Source organism: Peromyscus maniculatus, chromosome 8, assembly GCF_049852395.1.
Source record: "Peromyscus maniculatus bairdii isolate BWxNUB_F1_BW_parent chromosome 8, HU_Pman_BW_mat_3.1, whole genome shotgun sequence".
Taxonomy (NCBI): domain Eukaryota; kingdom Metazoa; phylum Chordata; class Mammalia; order Rodentia; family Cricetidae; genus Peromyscus; species Peromyscus maniculatus.
Window position 1 is genome coordinate 69,398,993 of NC_134859.1, and position 23,428 is coordinate 69,422,420.

The 23,428-nt window shown below is 49.1% G+C and overlaps 6 pseudogenes; 2 read left to right on the forward strand and 4 right to left on the reverse strand.

Annotated features, from left to right (window-relative positions):
* LOC143266948 (eukaryotic translation initiation factor 2-alpha kinase 1 pseudogene) lies at nucleotides 1-1,494 on the forward strand (annotated as a pseudogene).
* A 1,350-nt stretch (nucleotides 1,495-2,844) lies between these two features.
* Nucleotides 2,845-3,419, forward strand: LOC143267076 (schlafen family member 2 pseudogene; annotated as a pseudogene).
* Nucleotides 3,420-6,582: 3,163 nt separating this feature from the next.
* On the reverse strand, nucleotides 6,583-9,822 carry LOC143274477 (E3 ubiquitin-protein ligase RBBP6-like; annotated as a pseudogene).
* A 1,316-nt stretch (nucleotides 9,823-11,138) lies between these two features.
* LOC143274478 (E3 ubiquitin-protein ligase RBBP6 pseudogene) lies at nucleotides 11,139-14,314 on the reverse strand (annotated as a pseudogene).
* A 1,290-nt stretch (nucleotides 14,315-15,604) lies between these two features.
* On the reverse strand, nucleotides 15,605-18,783 carry LOC143274479 (E3 ubiquitin-protein ligase RBBP6 pseudogene; annotated as a pseudogene).
* Nucleotides 18,784-20,073: 1,290 nt separating this feature from the next.
* On the reverse strand, nucleotides 20,074-23,252 carry LOC143274480 (E3 ubiquitin-protein ligase RBBP6 pseudogene; annotated as a pseudogene).
* Between the last annotated feature and the right edge of the window lie 176 nt (nucleotides 23,253-23,428).

Genomic DNA, 23,428 nt, shown 5'->3' on the forward strand with positions numbered 1-23,428 from the left:
ACCATTGTTGTTGATCAGGAGATGGACTGTGCACAAACCTCACGCTACTTAAATGAATTTGAAGAGCTTGCCATCTTAGGAAAGGGAGGATATGGAAGAGTATACAAGGTCCAGAACAAAATAGACCGTCAGCATTATGCAATTAAGAAAATCCTGATTAAGAGTGCAACTAAAACAGACTGTATGAAGGAGCTACGAGAAGCAAAGGTTCTGGCAGGTCTCCGACACCCCAACATTGTTGGCTATCACGCTTCATGGCTAGAACTTGTTCGTGTGGTTCGGCCACAAGACAGAGTTCCCATTCAACTGCCCTCTCTTGAAGTACTGTCGGAGCATGAAGGGGACAGAGATCAAGGTGATATTAAAGACAATGAAAGCAGCTCATCCATTATCTTTGCTGAACACACCTCAGAAAAAGAGAAACCTTTTGGTGAATCTGACATTAAAAACGAGAATAACAACTTGGTGAGCCGCACTGCTGATTTAGTGATCAGCAACAGCAGTGAATTTGAATCGTCCACTGAGCTCCAAGAAAATGACTCGACCGATTTGTCTATCAGACCAGTTGTCAAGCATCAGCTGCCACTGGGGCATAACTCAGACTTGGAAGGGAATTCTACATCCACGGATGAGTCCTCTGAAGGCAATTTGAACCTGCTGGAGCAGACAGAGGTTCGGTACCACCTGATGCTGCACATCCAGTTGCAGCTGTGTGAGCTGTCCCTGAGGGACTGGATAGCCGAGAGGAACAAGCGGAGCCGGGAGTATGTGGATGAAGCTGCCTGTCCCTCCGTCATGGCCAGTGTTGCAACAAAAATATTTAAAGAATTGCTGGAAGGTGTCTTTTACATGCATAACATGGGCATTGTCCACAGAGATCTGAAGCCTAGAAATATTTTTCTTCATGGCCCTGATCAGCAAGTAAAAATAGGAGACTTTGGTCTGGCCTGTGCAGACATCATACAGAAGAGCTCAGGCTGGACCAGCAGACATGGAAAGGGAATGCCGACACATACGTCCAGAGTGGGGACCTGTCTGTATGCATCACCCGAACAGTTGGAAGGATCCGAGTATGATGCCAAGTCAGATATGTATAGCCTGGGTGTGATCCTGCTCGAGCTCTTACAGCCATTCGGGACAGACATGGAGCGAGCAACAGTCTTAACAGGCATGAGGACTGGTCGGATACCCGAATCCCTTAGTAAGAGGTGTCCGGTACAAGCCAAGTATATCCAGCTCCTAACTGGGAGGAATGCATCACAGAGACCGTCTGCTCTTCAGCTGCTGCAGAGTGAACTTTTCCAGACAACTGGAAATGTTAATCTCACATTGCAGATGAAGATAATAGAGCAAGAGAAGGAAATTGAAGAACTACAGAGGCAACTCAGCCTCCTTTCCCAGGACAAAGGGCTGAAGGGATGAGAGGGAAAGTGGGGGCCTAGCTATATAGCCTGAATTATGCTGCCCACCATGGGAAAGTGGACTTACACTCTTTGGAAGGCATCCAGGCAGTGGGACCAAGACCTGTCCTCAGTGCATGGGCTGGCTGTTTGGAAACTGTTTGGAAGCTTATGCAGGGACACTTGGCTCAGCCTGGAAGGAGGGGACTGGACCTGCCTGGACTGAATCTACCAGGTTGAACTCAATCCCCAGGGGAGTCTTTACCCTGGAGGAGATGGCTATCCGGGGTGGGCTGGGAGGAAGTTGGAGGGCCGGAGGGGGGAGGACAAAAGAATCCGTGGCTGATATGTAAAATTAAATTAAATTATAAAATAAAATTAAAACAAAAAATTTTCAATGGTTCATAATTCACCTTTTTTAAGCATGTGTCTCGGACACGATCCTTCAAAAACAAACAGGACAAGTAAGCCACAAACCCAGGCATGTAAATTCATTAACCTCTTTGCAACTTTAGGTCCGGTTTACAAAACAGATTCCCTGCCCCCACCCTTTCATGGCCCAAGACTGCACTAAATCGAGCCTGTTCCTCCTGCCCTCTCCAAGATTTGATTCTTCAATTTCCTACTTAAATGTTACTGCCCACCCCTGAAACTTAAGGTAAGGTATCATTCCATTACTTTCTTAAGCTCTGCCAATTGACCATCCTGTCTTCCAGAAGTTTCAGAAGATACTTTCCAGAAGATACTGAGACAGCTGCAAGTCTTCCTTGGTCCTTGCATGCTGCTGCTGAAGCCAGTTACCAGACACTTGATCACTCCTGGGCTCAAAACTTCTATGGGCTATGCACTGTCTTGAAGGTCAGAGTTCAGCTTCTTAGCACCATGCCCAGCCTTTCTGCTCTCTCTCAACATGGCATCACCCTCAGCTTGCTCCTATCAAGCTTTCAAGTCCTTGCCCTCAAGTGATCTGAGCAGCTGAGATGTCATGTTTTCTGCCTTTATCTTGCAGTGTACCATGATCCTTTTCCTTTTTAAAGCCCGCAACTCCCTAAACCACCTGAGCATTCTTCAGCCAGCAGTCTCTGATGTCTTTTAAGTGCCTGCCCCCTGGCTAGTAGTCAACTCAGTACATCGCACTTGATTTTACTGACTTGAATAAAATAAAATCCACAGACAAAAAAAAAAAAAAAAGAATTCCAATTACAGCTTGACCAGAGATGGAATAGGGCTGGATCTGGAAAATAATTTTGGTGATATTCTTTCATTTCCTCATAAATACCTACACTACAGGCAGAACAAAGGCTACTTTTTTATTTTTGTGAGACCCTGGGTCGGTGATATCTCCGGTCAACGTGTCCTTACATTAAAAACCAATTTTTATAGGAGAAGTTTGCCATCCTCATTTCAACTGAAAGCACCTGATGTAGTTCGGGTCCTCAAAGCCATGAAGGATGCTAAACTGAGATCAAGTTCAAGACAATGTTTGCATGGATCATTTGACTCTGAGGAATTAAAACTAGGACATCTTGATAAGTTTTTTAACAAGGAAAAGTTGACTCTGGAGGAGCCATTCTATTTCCCTAAATCAAAACATGCAGAGTTAAAATGTACCCTAAAGAAAAGACTATAGAGATTCTCCCTAAAACTGTTTCTGCATTTGCAAACACTGACGGGGGATATTTGTTCATTGGTTTAGATGGGAAAAAACAGCAATTCATTGGTTTTGAAGCAGAGAGGAGCGATCTTGTTCATCTAAAGAGTGAAATAGAGAAGTGCATCCAACAGCTGCCTGTCACTCACTTCTGTGAGGAGCAGGAGAAGATAAAGTACACATGCAAATTCATCCAAGTCCACAGACCTGGAGCTGTGTGTTCCTATGTCTGTGCACTCAGAGTGGAGAGATTCTGCTGTGCTGTGTTCTCTGCAGAGCCCGATTCCTGGCACGTGGAAGACAGCTGTGTGAAGAGGTTTACCACAGAGGAATGGGTCAAGCTCCAGGTGAATGCCCCACCCTTTTGAGGAAGGGGGATTTACAATCACTTTTCATTTACTCCAGAGGTTGGAAGATTGCTTTCTGGGACCTGAGCAACATCAACACTCCTCATGTCAGGGTTTCTCTGTGTGTAGCCTTGGCTCTCCTAAAACTTTTGAGCAGGGTGGCCTCATACTCACAGAGATCTGCCTCCTTTTCCTCACAAGTGCTAAGATTAAAGACATGAGACACTGCCATTGTGTATCTTTATATTGCTACTCTGTAGCTCAGACTGGCATGGAACTTTCTATGTAGTTCAGCAGGTTGGCCTTGAATTTGTGGCTCTTTTCCTGTATCATTACCCAAGTGCTGGAAATTCCAACACTTTTTCATCTCTTTTTCTTTTCCTTATTCAATAATCTGACCTGGATTCCAGGGAATGTAGCTTCATGTGTACATTGGAATATGAGTTAAATAAATCTGTTCTCCCCCAACCTTCCTTCATTTGGTGCCACTTAACAACAAGTGCTCTTTGGGATGTAAGTTAGGGACTATCACTGGACTCCTGTGAGTTTGTGCCACCCAGTGGCTAGAACTAACCACTGCATCCTGAAAAGCACAGGGCATTCCTGAATAAAGGCAACAGGAGAAAGTCACAACAAAGGCCAGGTCTGCATAACTACCCAGTGAGAAAATACTTCCTAATAGGCAAAGACAGTTCCACTGTAAGTCTCATTTTCTAAATGACTTTAATAGAAGGGGTGAGGGTATATTCCAAGGGATACAGCCATGGACTCTGCAGATGGTGTTCTGGAAATATTCAAGGATCTTACTCAAGTTGCTCATCCTCACCAGTGTGATGGAAATCAAGAATCGAAAGTGCAGAACATAGGTGCTTACTAAACTCTAGAAGGTTCTAAACCCTGCTGAGAGGACATTGAAGTAGATGGCTCATGAACCAGGCCTACAGGAATATTAGTAGTTTCTTGTAGAATAATTATGCTTGAGCATGTCTATGTCTAGGATTATGTCAAGAAGGAGTCATAGGTTTTAGGATTTATAGATTAAACTTAGTAGATTGAAAAAGACTCTCCAGGCTGGTCAGTGGTAACACATGACTTTAATGCCAGCACTCAGGGGCCAGAGGCAGATGGATCTATGTGAGTTGGAGGCCAGCCTGGTCTAGAGAGTTCCAGGAGAGCCAGGGCTACACAGATAAACCCTGTCTTGAACGAAACCTCCCCAAGCCCAGAGAAAAAGAAAAAAGAAAAAAACCACAAAGAAACAGGGTCTCACTAAGTTGACCAGGGGGCCATAACTCAGTGATCTGCCTGCCTCTATTTCCTGGGTGCTAGGACTAAAAAGTGTTTGTCACCAGGCCCACACATCCACTTTCTTCTCTCCTTCTTTATTTTTAAAGATGTATTACTTTATTACTTTTCCTGTAAGATAGCTCTGGGTTTAAAGGTGCCTGCCACCAAGCCTAAAACATGAGTTCCATCCTTCTTTGGGATTTAAATGGTAGAAACATATAACTTCTGTTACAAGTTGTCCTCTGAACTCCACAGCACATGGCATGATGCCTAACCCTACACAAAATAAAAATTTTAAATATAATTTTTAAAAGATTGAATTTTTAATTTGTGTATGTATGTGTTTGCCTGCATGGGTTTGTGTGTACCATTTTATGCAGGAACCCCTGGGGGCCAGAAGAGTGCCTCAGATACCCTGGAACTGGACTTAGAGATGGTTGTGAGACATTCAGTGGGTGCTGGAACCGAACCCAGGGCCTCTTCGAAAGCAGCAAGCACTGCTCACCACCCTCTAGCTCCTGGTCACTGTCTGATGTGCACTTCACTTCTTTTGTTTGTGTGTGTGAGACAAGGTCTCATTTAGCCCGTGCCAGCCTCCAAATAACTATAGCCGAGGATGGGCTAGAAGTCCTCTTCCCCCTGCCTCCACTTCTGGAGTACAAGTTCAAGGTCAACTGTAACTCGAATTCTAGTTGCTTTTAATAGTAAAAACCCAGAGCTAGATATCAGAGGAAATGCTGAAAGATCAGAGAGACAAAGGAGCAAGTCACAGCCACCACTCACCTTGCCAACTCCACAGGTGAAAGGGGGAGATCCTATTTCTATGAATACTCAGACTGACTGGACTGAGATGCTGTCCCCACCGACCTTATATTTCTTTCTCCAGCTCTCTAGAACTGGGGTTAAAGGTGTGAGCCACCACTGGAGCACCAGTTCTAAATGGTTTGAACAGTAAAAACCCCGAGCCAGATACCACGGACGCCAAATACCAAAAGTTAAAAGCGTCCAAGGGGCAACCCACAGCCAACTCTCAGCTATCTTTTCTAATCCTCACCTGAAAGGGTGAGATCCGGACTCAAGGAATCCTCAGACTCAATGAGCTGAGATCCGATCTCCATCTGCCTTATATACCTGTCTCCAACTCCCTGGTACTAGGATTAAGGAAGTGGCCCAATCCCACCCTTTGGTTCTCTTTCTCCGTCTCTCTCTTCCCCTCCCTATCACTCTCCCTCCCCCACCCTCTCTCTCTCTCTCTCTCCCTCTCTCTCTCTCTCTTCTTAGACTGACTCAATGACTTAGAGCTAGGGTGGTCTTGATATCTGGATCTTCCTGCTTCCTCCTCCCAAGTTCTTGGATTAGAGGTGTGTACCAACAGTCCCTGGATTCTATGCTGAACTTGTGACTGATCAGCCCTCTGATCTTCAGGCAAGCTTTTTGATTGGGGCACAAACAAGATATCACCACAGTCACCCCCAGCTACCTAGGAGTTAGAGACCAGGCTACACAAGACATTTAAAAAAAAAAAAAAAAGGAACTTTTGATATCTAGATCTACTGCTAGGATTCGAAAAGGGTAGAACTAAAGGCAGATGTGACGAATTAGGCACAATACCACTGTGGCAATGCTTTGCTAAATGTTAAATGGGAGAAGCAGCCGCCTGGGATATAAAGTTGACCGCAGAATTTGCCGTATGTGTAAAGTATCAGAAAAGAGTGGAAATAAGCAAAACTGAAAACACAAACAAACAAACAAAACACTGGGGTCATGAGATGTTTAGAAACTTTTTATTTTTATTTTTCCATCCCTCAAGCTGATAGGATCATGTTCCGTTGCCCTCTTTTAACAATGTTTTTTGTTAAAATCGACAGTATCAGATCCTGCCCTCAAGACACCCAGTCCAAGTTATTGGTCTACAGGACATATCCTGCCATCACTCCCAATAGAGCTACAAGATCGGAGTTTTATAGAGTCAGTCTTTGCAGCCCGCTCTTTGGCTTTTTCAAGTGGAGCGTCAGACCTAGGAGAGTTTTCACGGTCCCCGTCCACCTACACTTGGGGTCCTTTAGAAGGTTTGAAAACATTTTCCTTCTTGGCTGTAGCAGGCATATCCCTTTCCCCTTTGGTCTTGTCACTTTTTCCTTTTGGTTTATCTTTTTCTCTCTTGTCCTTCTCAGACACTGCTTTGAAAGTGATGGATTCTGCCTCCGTCAGTTCATCCCCAACAGGTGTGTAGCATCGTCTCTCCTCGGGAGGACAAACGGTGTATCTGCCTTAGTGTCATCCACACCCAGCAACTCCCTGGATTGGCTGGAAGTCTCTAACAGCTCAGAACTCAGGAAGCTCTCACTCTCCTCATGCTTTCCCCGTTTTCCGTTTTTCTCTTATGCTTGTGTCTTCATGGACTCCTGGAACGTTCCCACACTCCTTCACTTTGGATTTTGTGTTACTTTTCGGATTGTGACTTATCTGTCCATGGAAGGCTTTCCTGGATAGTTGCTGCCTCGGTTTCTGTGTCTATGATGTTGTCCAGGAGCATAGTCTTCTCTGGGCCCTCTTGTGAAGGGTGAATTTCTGATATTAAGAGGTGAAAGTCTCTATGGAGAGAAGTCTTCTCTGGTAGCTGATGGTCTAGCCTGTGCCCCCACAGCATACCCATGGTAGTACTTGTTGTACCATTATCGGTAGGCGATTCCCCTCCCATTTCCCTGGGGCGTTCTTTCTCAAAGAGGTCTCTAAAGTGGACCCTCTGCCCTTACTAGGTTTTGATGTCACGGCGAGTGGACCTTCTCTGAGGAGATCTTGACCGTGAACGAGAACCTCTATATGGAGGGGACCTTGACCTAGATCCATGATATCCTCGAGAACTGGCCCCTGAACCGTGATGACGGCTCTCGCCTCTGCCTCTCCTGGGGTAGCGAGGTGATGGCGAATAGAAGCCAGAGTGTGGGCGGCTGGAGGATCCAGAGGAAGAGCTTGACCGCGTGGAGCCAGATCTTGACTTAGAGGAAGAAGCGTATGAACTTCTGGAATCTGATGAACCAGTACAGGGAGATTTAGACCTGGAAAAGGAGTGCCCTGGCTTCCTCTGAATCTTTTCATGCCCCGTCAACGCCTTAAGAAAACCATTGGTAAACTCGTCTAGCCTGGACTTTTTCTTCTCCTCTTCCCTCAGTCGTCGTTGCTCTCTATAGAATTCTTCCCTGGACAAAAGCCGGGTTGGTGTTGCAGGCATGGTGTTTGGGTGAGCAGTCTGCACTCCTGACGACCATACCCAAGGTTTCCATACAGTGGCAGGAGCTGGTGGAAACCCTGCAGGGGGGACACTGTATCCTGAAGGCTGGGGCTGGTCAGGAGGGAAGCCAGGAGAGAAGTGTGGGGGAGGTACACCAGGAGGAACAGGCACAGAGACTGGAGTTCCTGGGAGGGATGGGCCTTGAGCCCTCTGGGATCTTTGGCTGTGCTGTGGCCCGCGCTCTGTGCTCCTGTGACGACTTCCTTCCCCTCTTCTGACTTGCTGCGGTGGAGAAACCAGGTGGCCAAGCTGGTTGAAATGTCCCCAGCCTGGTGGTGGTCCACCACCTGGAAGGGCAGCACTTTTTCTTACCGGACCAGTTGTGGGGACCCACTGTCCCTGCAATGAGGACTGTGCCAACCGAGACGCAGTTCCAAGGACAGGCACCTCGTGACCCTTTTCCTGAGTAAGAGCCCCAGTGGCAACTGAGGAGGCTCCCTTAGAATGCTCTGGTTCCAGCGCTGCGGCTGGTAATAATTTATCACCCGAATCCCGGAAAGGGCCGTCTGAGTTTTCCGAATGGACTGGGATAGACACTGTCGCAGTCAAATCCGGTACCGGTACCGGAGCTGGGGCAGAAGATGGACTTCCAGGCACAGAGGGTGCCAAGGGAGCCGGACTTGAAGTTAACGAAGATACAGAGGGAGCTGGGACAGCTGAGGAAGATGTCACTGGGATCCTCAGAGGATCCAGCTGTCTCCGTACCAAAGTTCGCGCCAGAGGCTGGGGGCTCCTCTGAAGGAGCGGTCTTGGTGGTGGTATTGGGGGTGGGGGTGGAGGGAACTGTTGCCGAGGTCCTTTGGTACAGCCAGTTCCATTTTCGAAGTTACTAACAGCCTGTCGTAAACACTTGTTGGCAGTTAAAGCATCCGGAGAAACATGGATCTGATGACATGTTGGACATGTATGTTCATCTGATTCCAGGAGTGCTGTCCTAATGCATTCATCACAGTAACTGTTTCCACAGCAGGGAATGATAGCAGCATCCACCATGATGTCTTTGCAGATGAGGCACAGGAGCTCCTCCGGGATAGGTGTTTTTTCTTCTTCTTCTGAAGATGACGACGACGACGACGACGATGTCGAAGACGACGACGACGACAAGGACGGTTTCTCTGGGAAGAAGGGTGGCTTCTCTTTCTTCCCGATCGCATAGGCCTCTGCATCTAGGGTCGGTATTGCGTATTTTCCAGAGGTGGTGAGCATCGCACCCTTCGTGTTAGGATCTTTCACCTCAGTCAGAAAACTGGTGGGAATTCCAGTGCTCCTTCTGATTCTCCGGCCGGATTCAAGGTTCTTATCCCCGTTTGTTGGGCAACTCTTAATATGATGACCAGGGACACCACAACGAAAACAGGTATAAGATGGAGGTGGTGGACCCAGAGGTTTCTTCACGGAACTGCCTGGGTCGTATTCTCGGCCACATTGCCACATCATCGCTTTGATTTTATCTTCCTCCGAAGCATTGGCTTCAGCCAGATTGGCAGTCTCTGTGAGCTGGGCCAGAGAAATGGATGCAGAAGAGTCATCGGTTGCCTGTGTGGTTCCCATCACTGGTCCAGGTCCACTTAGAGCGTGTGTCTTCCTTGCCGACTTAACGCCTCCACTAGGAATTCTTCTGACAATCACAGATGAGTTCTTAGGAATTGGCGCATTGTCATCTGTATATTCTTCTTGCGTCTCTGCGTTGAAGACGCGCAGGTCGCTATTGGCAGCTTTCAGCTTTTCTCTGCCCATAATCTGCTTCTTTAAGTCGCAGAGGGAGATTTGGAGCCCATCAAAGATGATCATGTCGTAGTTGAGTTTAGAGGAAAATTTATAGTGCACACAGGGCATGCTGGCAGAGGATTCTGTGGGCTAGGCCCCGCTCAGAGCCCTGATGTTTGCAGCTGGGTCTCAAGTAGACCCCGGGACCTTGATTGATCTCCTGTCTTCAAAGATGCTGCCTCAGAATAGAGCCAGCTCTTGGGGTACAGAGTGAGACTCTTATGTCCGGGTCCTGGGTTCTTGCCCCACACTGGGAACCAGCTGTAGCACCAGTTCTAAATGGTTTGAACAGTAAAAAACCCCAGCCAGATACCACAGACGCCAAATGCCAAAAGTTCAGAGAGTCCAAGGGGCAACCCACAGCCAACTCTCACCTATCTTTTCCAGTCCTCAGCTGAAAGGATGAGATCCGGTCTCTAGGAAACCTCAGACTGAAAGAGCTGAGATCCGGTCTCCATCTGCCTTATATACCTGTCTCCACCTCCCTGGTGCTGGGATTAAGGGTGTGGCCCAACCCCACCCATTGGCTCTCTTTCTCCCTCTCCTCTCCCTCTTCCCCTCCCTCTCCTTTTCCCTCTCCCTCTCCCCCCCCCCCCCTCTCTCTCTCTCTCTCTCTCTCTCTCTCTCTCTCTCTCTCTCTCCCTCTCCCTGTCCCTCTCTCTCTCTCTCTCTGTCCCGCTCTCTCTCTCTTCTTCGACTGACTCAATGACTTAGAGCTAGGGTGGTCTTGATATCTGGATCTTCCTGCTTCCTCCTCCCGAGTTCTTGGATTAGAGGTGTGTACCAACAGTCCCTGGATTCTATGCTGAACTTGTGACTGATCAGCCCTCTGATCTTCAGGCAAGCTTTTTGATTGGGGCACAAACAAGATATCACCACAGTCACCCCCAGCTACCTAGGAGTTAGAGACCAGGCTACACAAGACACTTTAAAAAAAAAAAAAAAGTATCTTTTGATATCTAGCTCTACTGCTAGGATTCGAAAAAGGGTAGAACTAAAGGCAGATGTGACTGACGAATTAGGCACAATACCACTGTGGCAATGCTTTGCAAAATGTTAAATGGGAGAAGCAGCCGCCTGGGATATAAAGTTGACCGCAGAATTTGCCGTATGTGTAAAGTATCAGAAAAGAGTGGAAATAAGCAAAACTGAAAACACAAACAAACAAACAAAACACTGGGGTCATGAGATGTTTAGAAACTTTTTATTTTTATTTTTCCATCCCTCAAGCTGATAGGATCATGTTCCGTTGCCCTCTTTTAACAATGTTTTTTGTTAAAATCGACAGTATCAGATGCTAGTATCAGATCCTGCCCTCAAGACACCCAGTCCAAGTTATTGGTCTACAGGACATATCCTGCCATCACTCCCAATAGAGCTACAAGATCGGAGTTTTATAGAGTCAGTCTCTGCAGCCCGCTCTTTGGCTTTTTCAAGTGGAGCGTCAGACCTAGGAGAGTTTTCACGGTCCCCGTCCACCTACACTTGGGGTCCTTTAGAAGGTTTGAAAACATTTTCCTTCTTGGCTGTAGCAGGCATATCCCTTTCCCCTTTGGTCTTGTCACTTTTTCCTTTTGGTTTATCTTTTTCTCTCTTGTCCTTCTCAGACACTGCTTTGAAAGTGATGGATTCTGCCTCCGTCAGTTCATCCCCAACAGGTGTGTAGCATCGTCTCTCCTCGGGAGGACAAACGGTGTATCTGCCTTAGTGTCATCCACACCCAGCAACTCCCTGGATTGGCTGGAAGTCTCTAACAGCTCAGAACTCAGGAAGCTCTCACTCTCTTCCTGCTTTCCCCGTTTTCCGTTTTTCTCTCATGCTTGTGTCTTCATGGACTCCTGGAACGTTCCCACACTCCTTCACTTTGGATTTTGTGTTACTTTTCGGATTGTGACTTATCTGTCCGTGGAAGGCTTTCCTGGATAGTTGCTGCCTCGGTTTCTGTGTCTATGATGTTGTCCAGGAGCATAGTCTTCTCTGGGCCCTCTTGTGAAGGGTGAATTTCTGATATTAAGAGGTGAAAGTCTCTATGGAGAGAAGTCTTCTCTGGTAGCTGATGGTCTAGCCTGTGCCCCCACAGCATACCCATGGTAGTACTTGTTGTACCATTATCGGTAGGCGATTCCCCTCCCATTTCCCTGGGGCGTTCTTTCTCAAAGAGGTCTCTAAAGTGGACCCTCTGCCCTTACTAGGTTTTGATGTCACGGCGAGTGGACCTTCTCTGAGGAGATCTTGACCGTGAACGAGAACCTCTATATGGAGGGGACCTTGACCTAGATCCATGATATCCTCGAGAACTGGCCCCTGAACCGTGATGACGGCTCTCGCCTCTGCCTCTCCTGGGGTAGCGAGGTGATGGCGAATAGAAGCCAGAGTGTGGGCGGCTGGAGGATCCAGAGGAAGAGCTTGACCGCGTGGAGCCAGATCTTGACTTAGAGGAAGAAGCGTATGAACTTCTGGAATCTGATGAACCAGTACAGGGAGATTTAGACCTGGAAAAGGAGTGCCCTGGCTTCCTCTGAATCTTTTCATGCCCCGTCAACGCCTTAAGAAAACCATTGGTAAACTCGTCTAGCCTGGACTTTTTCTTCTCCTCTTCCCTCAGTCGTCGTTGCTCTCTATAGAATTCTTCCCTGGACAAAAGCCGGGTTGGTGTTGCAGGCATGGTGTTTGGGTGAGCAGTCTGCACTCCTGACGACCATACCCAAGGTTTCCATACAGTGGCAGGAGCTGGTGGAAACCCTGCAGGGGGTACACTGTATCCTGAAGGCTGGGGCTGGTCAGGAGGGAAGCCAGGAGAGAAGTGTGTGGGAGGTACACCAGGAGGAACAGGCACAGAGACTGGAGTTCCTGGGAGGGATGGGCCTTGAGCCCTCTGGGATCTTTGGCTGTGCTGTGGCCCGCGCTCTGTGCTCCTGTGACGACTTCCTTCCCCTCTTCTGACTTGCTGCGGTGGAGAAACCAGGTGGCCAAGCTGGTTGAAATGTCCCCAGCCTGGTGGTGGTCCACCACCTGGAAGGGCAGCACTTTTTCTTACCGGACCAGTTGTGGGGACCCACTGTCCCTGCAATGAGGACTGTGCCAACCGAGACGCAGTTCCAAGGACAGGCACCTCGTGACCCTTTTCCTGAGTAAGAGCCCCAGTGGCAACTGAGGAGGCTCCCTTAGAATGCTCTGGTTCCAGCGCTGCGGCTGGTAATAATTTATCACCCGAATCCCGGAAAGGGCCGTCTGAGTTTTCCGAATGGACTGGGATAGACACTGTCGCAGTCAAATCCGGTACCGGTACCGGAGCTGGGGCAGAAGATGGACTTCCAGGCACAGAGGGTGCCAAGGGAGCCGGACTTGAAGTTAACGAAGATACAGAGGGAGCTGGGACAGCTGAGGAAGATGTCACTGGGATCCTCAGAGGATCCAGCTGTCTCCGTACCAAAGTTCGCGCCAGAGGCTGGGGGCTCCTCTGAAGGAGCGGTCTTGGTGGTGGTATTGGGGGTGGGGGTGGAGGGAACTGTTGCCGAGGTCCTTTGGTACAGCCAGTTCCATTTTCGAAGTTACTAACAGCCTGTCGTAAACACTTGTTGGCAGTTAAAGCATCCGGAAAAACATGGTTCTGATGACATGTTGGACATGTATGTTCATCTGATTCCAGGAGTGCTGTCCTAATGCATTCATCACAGTAACTGTTTCCACAGCAGGGAATGATAGCAGCATCCACCATGATGTCTTTGCAGATGAGGCACAGGAGCTCCTCCGGGATAGGTGTTTTTTCTTCTTCTTCTGAAGATGACGACGACGACGACGACGATGTCGAAGACGACGACGACGACAAGGACGGTTTCTCTGGGAAGAAGGGTGGCTTCTCTTTCTTCCCGATCGCATAGGCCTCTGCATCTAGGGTCGGTATTGCGTATTTTCCAGAGGTGGTGAGCATCGCACCCTTCGTGTTAGGATCTTTCACCTCAGTCAGAAAACTGGTGGGAATTCCAGTGCTCCTTCTGATTCTCCGGCCGGATTCAAGGTTCTTATCCCCGTTTGTTGGGCAACTCTTAATATGATGACCAGGGACACCACAACGAAAACAGGTATAAGATGGAGGTGGTGGACCCAGAGGTTTCTTCACGGAACTGCCTGGGTCGTATTCTCGGCCACATTGCCACATCATCGCTTTGATTTTATCTTCCTCCGAAGCATTGGCTTCAGCCAGATTGGCAGTCTCTGTGAGCTGGGCCAGAGAAATGGATGCAGAAGAGTCATCGGTTGCCTGTGTGGTTCCCATCACTGGTCCAGGTCCACTTAGAGCGTGTGTCTTCCTTGCCGACTTAACGCCTCCACTAGGAATTCTTCTGACAATCACAGATGAGTTCTTAGGAATTGGCGCATTGTCATCTGTATATTCTTCTTGCGTCTCTGCGTTGAAGACGCGCAGGTCGCTATTGGCAGCTTTCAGCTTTTCTCTGCCCATAATCTGCTTCTTTAAGTCGCAGAGGGAGATTTGGAGCCCATCAAAGATGATCATGTCGTAGTTGAGTTTAGAGGAAAATTTATAGTGCACACAGGGCATGCTGGCAGAGGATTCTGTGGGCTAGGCCCCGCTCAGAGCCCTGATGTTTGCAGCTGGGTCTCAAGTAGACCCCGGGACCTTGATTGATCTCCTGTCTTCAAAGATGCTGCCTCAGAATAGAGCCAGCTCTTGGGGTACAGAGTGAGACTCTTATGTCCGGGTCCTGGGTTCTTGCCCCACACTGGGAACCAGCTGTAGCACCAGTTCTAAATGGTTTGAACAGTAAAAAACCCCAGCCAGATACCACAGACGCCAAATGCCAAAAGTTCAGAGAGTCCAAGGGGCAACCCACAGCCAACTCTCACCTATCTTTTCCAGTCCTCAGCTGAAAGGATGAGATCCGGTCTCTAGGAAACCTCAGACTGAAAGAGCTGAGATCCGGTCTCCATCTGCCTTATATACCTGTCTCCACCTCCCTGGTGCTGGGATTAAGGGTGTGGCCCAACCCCACCCATTGGCTCTCTTTCTCCCTCTCCTCTCCCTCTTCCCCTCCCTCTCCTTTTCCCTCTCCCTCTCCCCCCCCCCCTCTCTCTCTCTCTCTCTCTCTCTCTCTCCCTCTCCCTGTCCCTCTCTCTCTCTCTCTCTCTCTGTCCCGCTCTCTCTCTCTTCTTCGACTGACTCAATGACTTAGAGCTAGGGTGGTCTTGATATCTGGATCTTCCTGCTTCCTCCTCCCGAGTTCTTGGATTAGAGGTGTGTACCAACAGTCCCTGGATTCTATGCTGAACTTGTGACTGATCAGCCCTCTGATCTTCAGGCAAGCTTTTTGATTGGGGCACAAACAAGATATCACCACAGTCACCCCCAGCTACCTAGGAGTTAGAGACCAGGCTACACAAGACACTTTAAAAAAAAAAAAAAAAGTATCTTTTGATATCTAGCTCTACTGCTAGGATTCGAAAAAGGGTAGAACTAAAGGCAGATGTGACTGACGAATTAGGCACAATACCACTGTGGCAATGCTTTGCAAAATGTTAAATGGGAGAAGCAGCCGCCTGGGATATAAAGTTGACCGCAGAATTTGCCGTATGTGTAAAGTATCAGAAAAGAGTGGAAATAAGCAAAACTGAAAACACAAACAAACAAACAAAACACTGGGGTCATGAGATGTTTAGAAACTTTTTATTTTTATTTTTCCATCCCTCAAGCTGATAGGATCATGTTCCGTTGCCCTCTTTTAACAATGTTTTTTGTTAAAGTCGACAGTATCAGATCCTGCCCTCAAGACACCCAGTCCAAGTTACTGGTCTACAGGACATATCCTGCCATCACTCCCAATAGAGCTACAAGATCGGAGTTTTATAGAGTCAGTCTTTGCAGCCCGCTCTTTGGCTTTTTCAAGTGGAGCGTCAGACCTAGGAGAGTTTTCACGGTCCCCGTCCACCTACACTTGGGGTCCTTTAGAAGGTTTGAAAACATTTTCCTTCTTGGCTGTAGCAGGCATATCCCTTTCCCCTTTGGTCTTGTCACTTTTTCCTTTTGGTTTATCTTTTTCTCTCTTGTCCTTCTCAGACACTGCTTTGAAAGTGATGGATTCTGCCTCCGTCAGTTCATCCCCAACAGGTGTGTAGCATCGTCTCTCCTCGGGAGGACAAACGGTGTATCTGCCTTAGTGTCATCCACACCCAGCAACTCCCTGGATTGGCTGGAAGTCTCTAACAGCTCAGAACTCAGGAAGCTCTCACTCTCTTCCTGCTTTCCCCGTTTTCCGTTTTTCTCTCATGCTTGTGTCTTCATGGACTCCTGGAACGTTCCCACACTCCTTCACTTTGGATTTTGTGTTACTTTTCGGATTGTGACTTATCTGTCCGTGGAAGGCTTTCCTGGATAGTTGCTGCCTCGGTTTCTGTGTCTATGATGTTGTCCAGGAGCATAGTCTTCTCTGGGCCCTCTTGTGAAGGGTGAATTTCTGATATTAAGAGGTGAAAGTCTCTTTGGAGAGAAGTCTTCTCTGGTAGCTGATGGTCTAGCCTGTGCCCCCACAGCATACCCATGGTAGTACTTGTTGTACCATTATCGGTAGGCGATTCCCCTCCCATTTCCCTGGGGCGTTCTTTCTCAAAGAGGTCTCTAAAGTGGACCCTCTGCCCTTACTAGGTTTTGATGTCACGGCGAGTGGACCTTCTCTGAGGAGATCTTGACCGTGAACGAGAACCTCTATATGGAGGGGACCTTGACCTAGATCCATGATATCCTCGAGAACTGGCCCCTGAACCGTGATGACGGCTCTCGCCTCTGCCTCTCCTGGGGTAGCGAGGTGATGGCGAATAGAAGAAGCCAGAGTGTGGGCGGCTGGAGGATCCAGAGGAAGAGCTTGACCGCGTGGAGCCAGATCTTGACTTAGAGGAAGAAGCATATGAACTTCTGGAATCTGATGAACCAGTACAGGGAGATTTAGACCTGGAAAAGGAGTGCCCTGGCTTCCTCTGAATCTTTTCATGCCCCGTCAACGCCTTAAGAAAACCATTGGTAAACTCGTCTAGCCTGGACTTTTTCTTCTCCTCTTCCCTCAGTCGTCGTTGCTCTCTATAGAATTCTTCCCTGGACAAAAGCCGGGTTGGTGTTGCAGGCATGGTGTTTGGGTGAGCAGTCTGCACTCCTGACGACCATACCCAAGGTTTCCATACAGTGGCAGGAGCTGGTGGAAACCCTGCAGGGGGGACACTGTATCCTGAAGGCTGGGGCTGGTCAGGAGGGAAGCCAGGAGAGAAGTGTGGGGGAGGTACACCAGGAGGAACAGGCACAGAGACTGGAGTTCCTGGGAGGGATGGGCCTTGAGCCCTCTGGGATCTTTGGCTGTGCTGTGGCCCGCGCTCTGTGCTCCTGTGACGACTTCCTTCCCCTCTTCTGACTTGCTGCGGTGGAGAAACCAGGTGGCCAAGCTGGTTGAAATGTCCCCAGCCTGGTGGTGGTCCACCACCTGGAAGGGCAGCACTTTTTCTTACCGGACCAGTTGTGGGGACCCACTGTCCCTGCAATGAGGACTGTGCCAACCGAGACGCAGTTCCAAGGACAGGCACCTCGTGACCCTTTTCCTGAGTAAGAGCCCCAGTGGCAACTGAGGAGGCTCCCTTAGAATGCTCTGGTTCCAGCGCTGCGGCTGGTAATAATTTATCACCCGAATCCCGGAAAGGGCCGTCTGAGTTTTCCGAATGGACTGGGATAGACACTGTCGCAGTCAAATCCGGTACCGGTACCGGAGCTGGGGCAGAAGATGGACTTCCAGGCACAGAGGGTGCCAAGGGAGCCGGACTTGAAGTTAACGAAGATACAGAGGGAGCTGGGACAGCTGAGGAAGATGTCACTGGGATCCTCAGAGGATCCAGCTGTCTCCGTACCAAAGTTCGCGCCAGAGGCTGGGGGCTCCTCTGAAGGAGCGGTCTTGGTGGTGGTATTGGGGGTGGGGGTGGAGGGAACTGTTGCCGAGGTCCTTTGGTACAGCCAGTTCCATTTTCGAAGTTACTAACAGCCTGTCGTAAACACTTGTTGGCAGTTAAAGCATCCGGAAAAACATGGTTCTGATGACATGTTGGACATGTATGTTCATCTGATTCCAGGAGTGCTGTCCTAATGCATTCATCACAGTAACTGTTTCCACAGCAGGGAATGATAGCAGCATCCACCATGATGTCTTTGCAGATGAGGCACAGGAGCTCCTCCGGGATAGGTGTTTTTTCTTCTTCTTCTGAAGATGACGACGACGACGACGACGATGTCGAAGACGACGACGACGACAAGGACGGTTTCTCTGGGAAGAAGGGTGGCTTCTCTTTCTTCCCGATCGCATAGGCCTCTGCATCTAGGGTCGGTATTGCGTATTTTCCAGAGGTGGTGAGCATCGCACCCTTCGTGTTAGGATCTTTCACCTCAGTCAGAAAACTGGTGGGAATTCCAGTGCTCCTTCTGATTCTCCGGCCGGATTCAAGGTTCTTATCCCCGTTTGTTGGGCAACTCTTAATATGATGACCAGGGACACCACAACGAAAACAGGTATAAGATGGAGGTGGTGGACCCAGAGGTTTCTTCACGGAACTGCCTGGGTCGTATTCTCGGCCACATTGCCACATCATCGCTTTGATTTTATCTTCCTCCGAAGCATTGGCTTCAGCCAGATTGGCAGTCTCTGTGAGCTGGGCCAGAGAAATGGATGCAGAAGAGTCATCGGTTGCCTGTGTGGTTCCCATCACTGGTCCAGGTCCACTTAGAGCGTGTGTCTTCCTTGCCGACTTAACGCCTCCACTAGGAATTCTTCTGACAATCACAGATGAGTTCTTAGGAATTGGCGCATTGTCATCTGTATATTCTTCTTGCGTCTCTGCGTTGAAGACGCGCAGGTCGCTATTGGCAGCTTTCAGCTTTTCTCTGCCCATAATCTGCTTCTTTAAGTCGCAGAGGGAGATTTGGAGCCCATCAAAGATGATCATGTCGTAGTTGAGTTTAGAGGAAAATTTATAGTGCACACAGGGCATGCTGGCAGAGGATTCTGTGGGCTAGGCCCCGCTCAGAGCCCTGATGTTTGCAGCTGGGTCTCAAGTAGACCCCGGGACCTTGATTGATCTCCTGTCTTCAAAGATGCTGCCTCAGAATAGAGCCAGCTCTTGGGGTACAGAGTGAGACTCTTATGTCCGGGTCCTGGGTTCTTGCCCCACACTGGGAACCAGCTGTAGCACCAGTTCTAAATGGTTTGAACAGTAAAAAACCCCAGCCAGATACCACAGACGCCAAATGCCAAAAGTTCAGAGAGTCCAAGGGGCAACCCACAGCCAACTCTCACCTATCTTTTCCAGTCCTCAGCTGAAAGGATGAGATCCGGTCTCTAGGAAACCTCAGACTGAAAGAGCTGAGATCCGGTCTCCATCTGCCTTATATACCTGTCTCCACCTCCCTGGTGCTGGGATTAAGGGTGTGGCCCAACCCCACCCATTGGCTCTCTTTCTCCCTCTCCTCTCCCTCTTCCCCTCCCTCTCCTTTTCCCTCTCCCTCTCCCCCCCCCCTCTCTCTCTCTCTCTCTCTCTCTCTCTCTCCTCTCCCTGTCCCTCTCTCTCTCTCTCTCTCTCTGTCCCGCTCTCTCTCTCTTCTTCGACTGACTCAATGACTTAGAGCTAGGGTGGTCTTGATATCTGGATCTTCCTGCTTCCTCCTCCCGAGTTCTTGGATTAGAGGTGTGTACCAACAGTCCCTGGATTCTATGCTGAACTTGTGACTGATCAGCCCTCTGATCTTCAGGCAAGCTTTTTGATTGGGGCACAAACAAGATATCACCACAGTCACCCCCAGCTACCTAGGAGTTAGAGACCAGGCTACACAAGACACTTTAAAAAAAAAAAAAAAAGTATCTTTTGATATCTAGCTCTACTGCTAGGATTCGAAAAAGGGTAGAACTAAAGGCAGATGTGACTGACGAATTAGGCACAATACCACTGTGGCAATGCTTTGCAAAATGTTAAATGGGAGAAGCAGCCGCCTGGGATATAAAGTTGACCGCAGAATTTGCCGTATGTGTAAAGTATCAGAAAAGAGTGGAAATAAGCAAAACTGAAAACACAAACAAACAAACAAAACACTGGGGTCATGAGATGTTTAGAAACTTTTTATTTTTATTTTTCCATCCCTCAAGCTGATAGGATCATGTTCCGTTGCCCTCTTTTAACAATGTTTTTTGTTAAAGTCGACAGTATCAGATCCTGCCCTCAAGACACCCAGTCCAAGTTACTGGTCTACAGGACATATCCTGCCATCACTCCCAATAGAGCTACAAGATCGGAGTTTTATAGAGTCAGTCTTTGCAGCCCGCTCTTTGGCTTTTTCAAGTGGAGCGTCAGACCTAGGAGAGTTTTCACGGTCCCCGTCCACCTACACTTGGGGTCCTTTAGAAGGTTTGAAAACATTTTCCTTCTTGGCTGTAGCAGGCATATCCCTTTCCCCTTTGGTCTTGTCACTTTTTCCTTTTGGTTTATCTTTTTCTCTCTTGTCCTTCTCAGACACTGCTTTGAAAGTGATGGATTCTGCCTCCGTCAGTTCATCCCCAACAGGTGTGTAGCATCGTCTCTCCTCGGGAGGACAAACGGTGTATCTGCCTTAGTGTCATCCACACCCAGCAACTCCCTGGATTGGCTGGAAGTCTCTAACAGCTCAGAACTCAGGAAGCTCTCACTCTCTTCCTGCTTTCCCCGTTTTCCGTTTTTCTCTCATGCTTGTGTCTTCATGGACTCCTGGAACGTTCCCACACTCCTTCACTTTGGATTTTGTGTTACTTTTCGGATTGTGACTTATCTGTCCGTGGAAGGCTTTCCTGGATAGTTGCTGCCTCGGTTTCTGTGTCTATGATGTTGTCCAGGAGCATAGTCTTCTCTGGGCCCTCTTGTGAAGGGTGAATTTCTGATATTAAGAGGTGAAAGTCTCTTTGGAGAGAAGTCTTCTCTGGTAGCTGATGGTCTAGCCTGTGCCCCCACAGCATACCCATGGTAGTACTTGTTGTACCATTATCGGTAGGCGATTCCCCTCCCATTTCCCTGGGGCGTTCTTTCTCAAAGAGGTCTCTAAAGTGGACCCTCTGCCCTTACTAGGTTTTGATGTCACGGCGAGTGGACCTTCTCTGAGGAGATCTTGACCGTGAACGAGAACCTCTATATGGAGGGGACCTTGACCTAGATCCATGATATCCTCGAGAACTGGCCCCTGAACCGTGATGACGGCTCTCGCCTCTGCCTCTCCTGGGGTAGCGAGGTGATGGCGAATAGAAGAAGCCAGAGTGTGGGCGGCTGGAGGATCCAGAGGAAGAGCTTGACCGCGTGGAGCCAGATCTTGACTTAGAGGAAGAAGCATATGAACTTCTGGAATCTGATGAACCAGTACAGGGAGATTTAGACCTGGAAAAGGAGTGCCCTGGCTTCCTCTGAATCTTTTCATGCCCCGTCAACGCCTTAAGAAAACCATTGGTAAACTCGTCTAGCCTGGACTTTTTCTTCTCCTCTTCCCTCAGTCGTCGTTGCTCTCTATAGAATTCTTCCCTGGACAAAAGCCGGGTTGGTGTTGCAGGCATGGTGTTTGGGTGAGCAGTCTGCACTCCTGACGACCATACCCAAGGTTTCCATACAGTGGCAGGAGCTGGTGGAAACCCTGCAGGGGGGACACTGTATCCTGAAGGCTGGGGCTGGTCAGGAGGGAAGCCAGGAGAGAAGTGTGGGGGAGGTACACCAGGAGGAACAGGCACAGAGACTGGAGTTCCTGGGAGGGATGGGCCTTGAGCCCTCTGGGATCTTTGGCTGTGCTGTGGCCCGCGCTCTGTGCTCCTGTGACGACTTCCTTCCCCTCTTCTGACTTGCTGCGGTGGAGAAACCAGGTGGCCAAGCTGGTTGAAATGTCCCCAGCCTGGTGGTGGTCCACCACCTGGAAGGGCAGCACTTTTTCTTACCGGACCAGTTGTGGGGACCCACTGTCCCTGCAATGAGGACTGTGCCAACCGAGACGCAGTTCCAAGGACAGGCACCTCGTGACCCTTTTCCTGAGTAAGAGCCCCAGTGGCAACTGAGGAGGCTCCCTTAGAATGCTCTGGTTCCAGCGCTGCGGCTGGTAATAATTTATCACCCGAATCCCGGAAAGGGCCGTCTGAGTTTTCCGAATGGACTGGGATAGACACTGTCGCAGTCAAATCCGGTACCGGTACCGGAGCTGGGGCAGAAGATGGACTTCCAGGCACAGAGGGTGCCAAGGGAGCCGGACTTGAAGTTAACGAAGATACAGAGGGAGCTGGGACAGCTGAGGAAGATGTCACTGGGATCCTCAGAGGATCCAGCTGTCTCCGTACCAAAGTTCGCGCCAGAGGCTGGGGGCTCCTCTGAAGGAGCGGTCTTGGTGGTGGTATTGGGGGTGGGGGTGGAGGGAACTGTTGCCGAGGTCCTTTGGTACAGCCAGTTCCATTTTCGAAGTTACTAACAGCCTGTCGTAAACACTTGTTGGCAGTTAAAGCATCCGGAAAAACATGGTTCTGATGACATGTTGGACATGTATGTTCATCTGATTCCAGGAGTGCTGTCCTAATGCATTCATCACAGTAACTGTTTCCACAGCAGGGAATGATAGCAGCATCCACCATGATGTCTTTGCAGATGAGGCACAGGAGCTCCTCCGGGATAGGTGTTTTTTCTTCTTCTTCTGAAGATGACGACGACGACGACGACGATGTCGAAGACGACGACGACGACAAGGACGGTTTCTCTGGGAAGAAGGGTGGCTTCTCTTTCTTCCCGATCGCATAGGCCTCTGCATCTAGGGTCGGTATTGCGTATTTTCCAGAGGTGGTGAGCATCGCACCCTTCGTGTTAGGATCTTTCACCTCAGTCAGAAAACTGGTGGGAATTCCAGTGCTCCTTCTGATTCTCCGGCCGGATTCAAGGTTCTTATCCCCGTTTGTTGGGCAACTCTTAATATGATGACCAGGGACACCACAACGAAAACAGGTATAAGATGGAGGTGGTGGACCCAGAGGTTTCTTCACGGAACTGCCTGGGTCGTATTCTCGGCCACATTGCCACATCATCGCTTTGATTTTATCTTCCTCCGAAGCATTGGCTTCAGCCAGATTGGCAGTCTCTGTGAGCTGGGCCAGAGAAATGGATGCAGAAGAGTCATCGGTTGCCTGTGTGGTTCCCATCACTGGTCCAGGTCCACTTAGAGCGTGTGTCTTCCTTGCCGACTTAACGCCTCCACTAGGAATTCTTCTGACAATCACAGATGAGTTCTTAGGAATTGGCGCATTGTCATCTGTATATTCTTCTTGCGTCTCTGCGTTGAAGACGCGCAGGTCGCTATTGGCAGCTTTCAGCTTTTCTCTGCCCATAATCTGCTTCTTTAAGTCGCAGAGGGAGATTTGGAGCCCATCAAAGATGATCATGTCGTAGTTGAGTTTAGAGGAAAATTTATAGTGCACACAGGGCATGCTGGCAGAGGATTCTGTGGGCTAGGCCCCGCTCAGAGCCCTGATGTTTGCAGCTGGGTCTCAAGTAGACCCCGGGACCTTGATTGATCTCCTGTCTTCAAAGATGCTGCCTCAGAATAGAGCCAGCTCTTGGGGTACAGAGTGAGACTCTTATGTCCGGGTCCTGGGTTCTTGCCCCACACTGG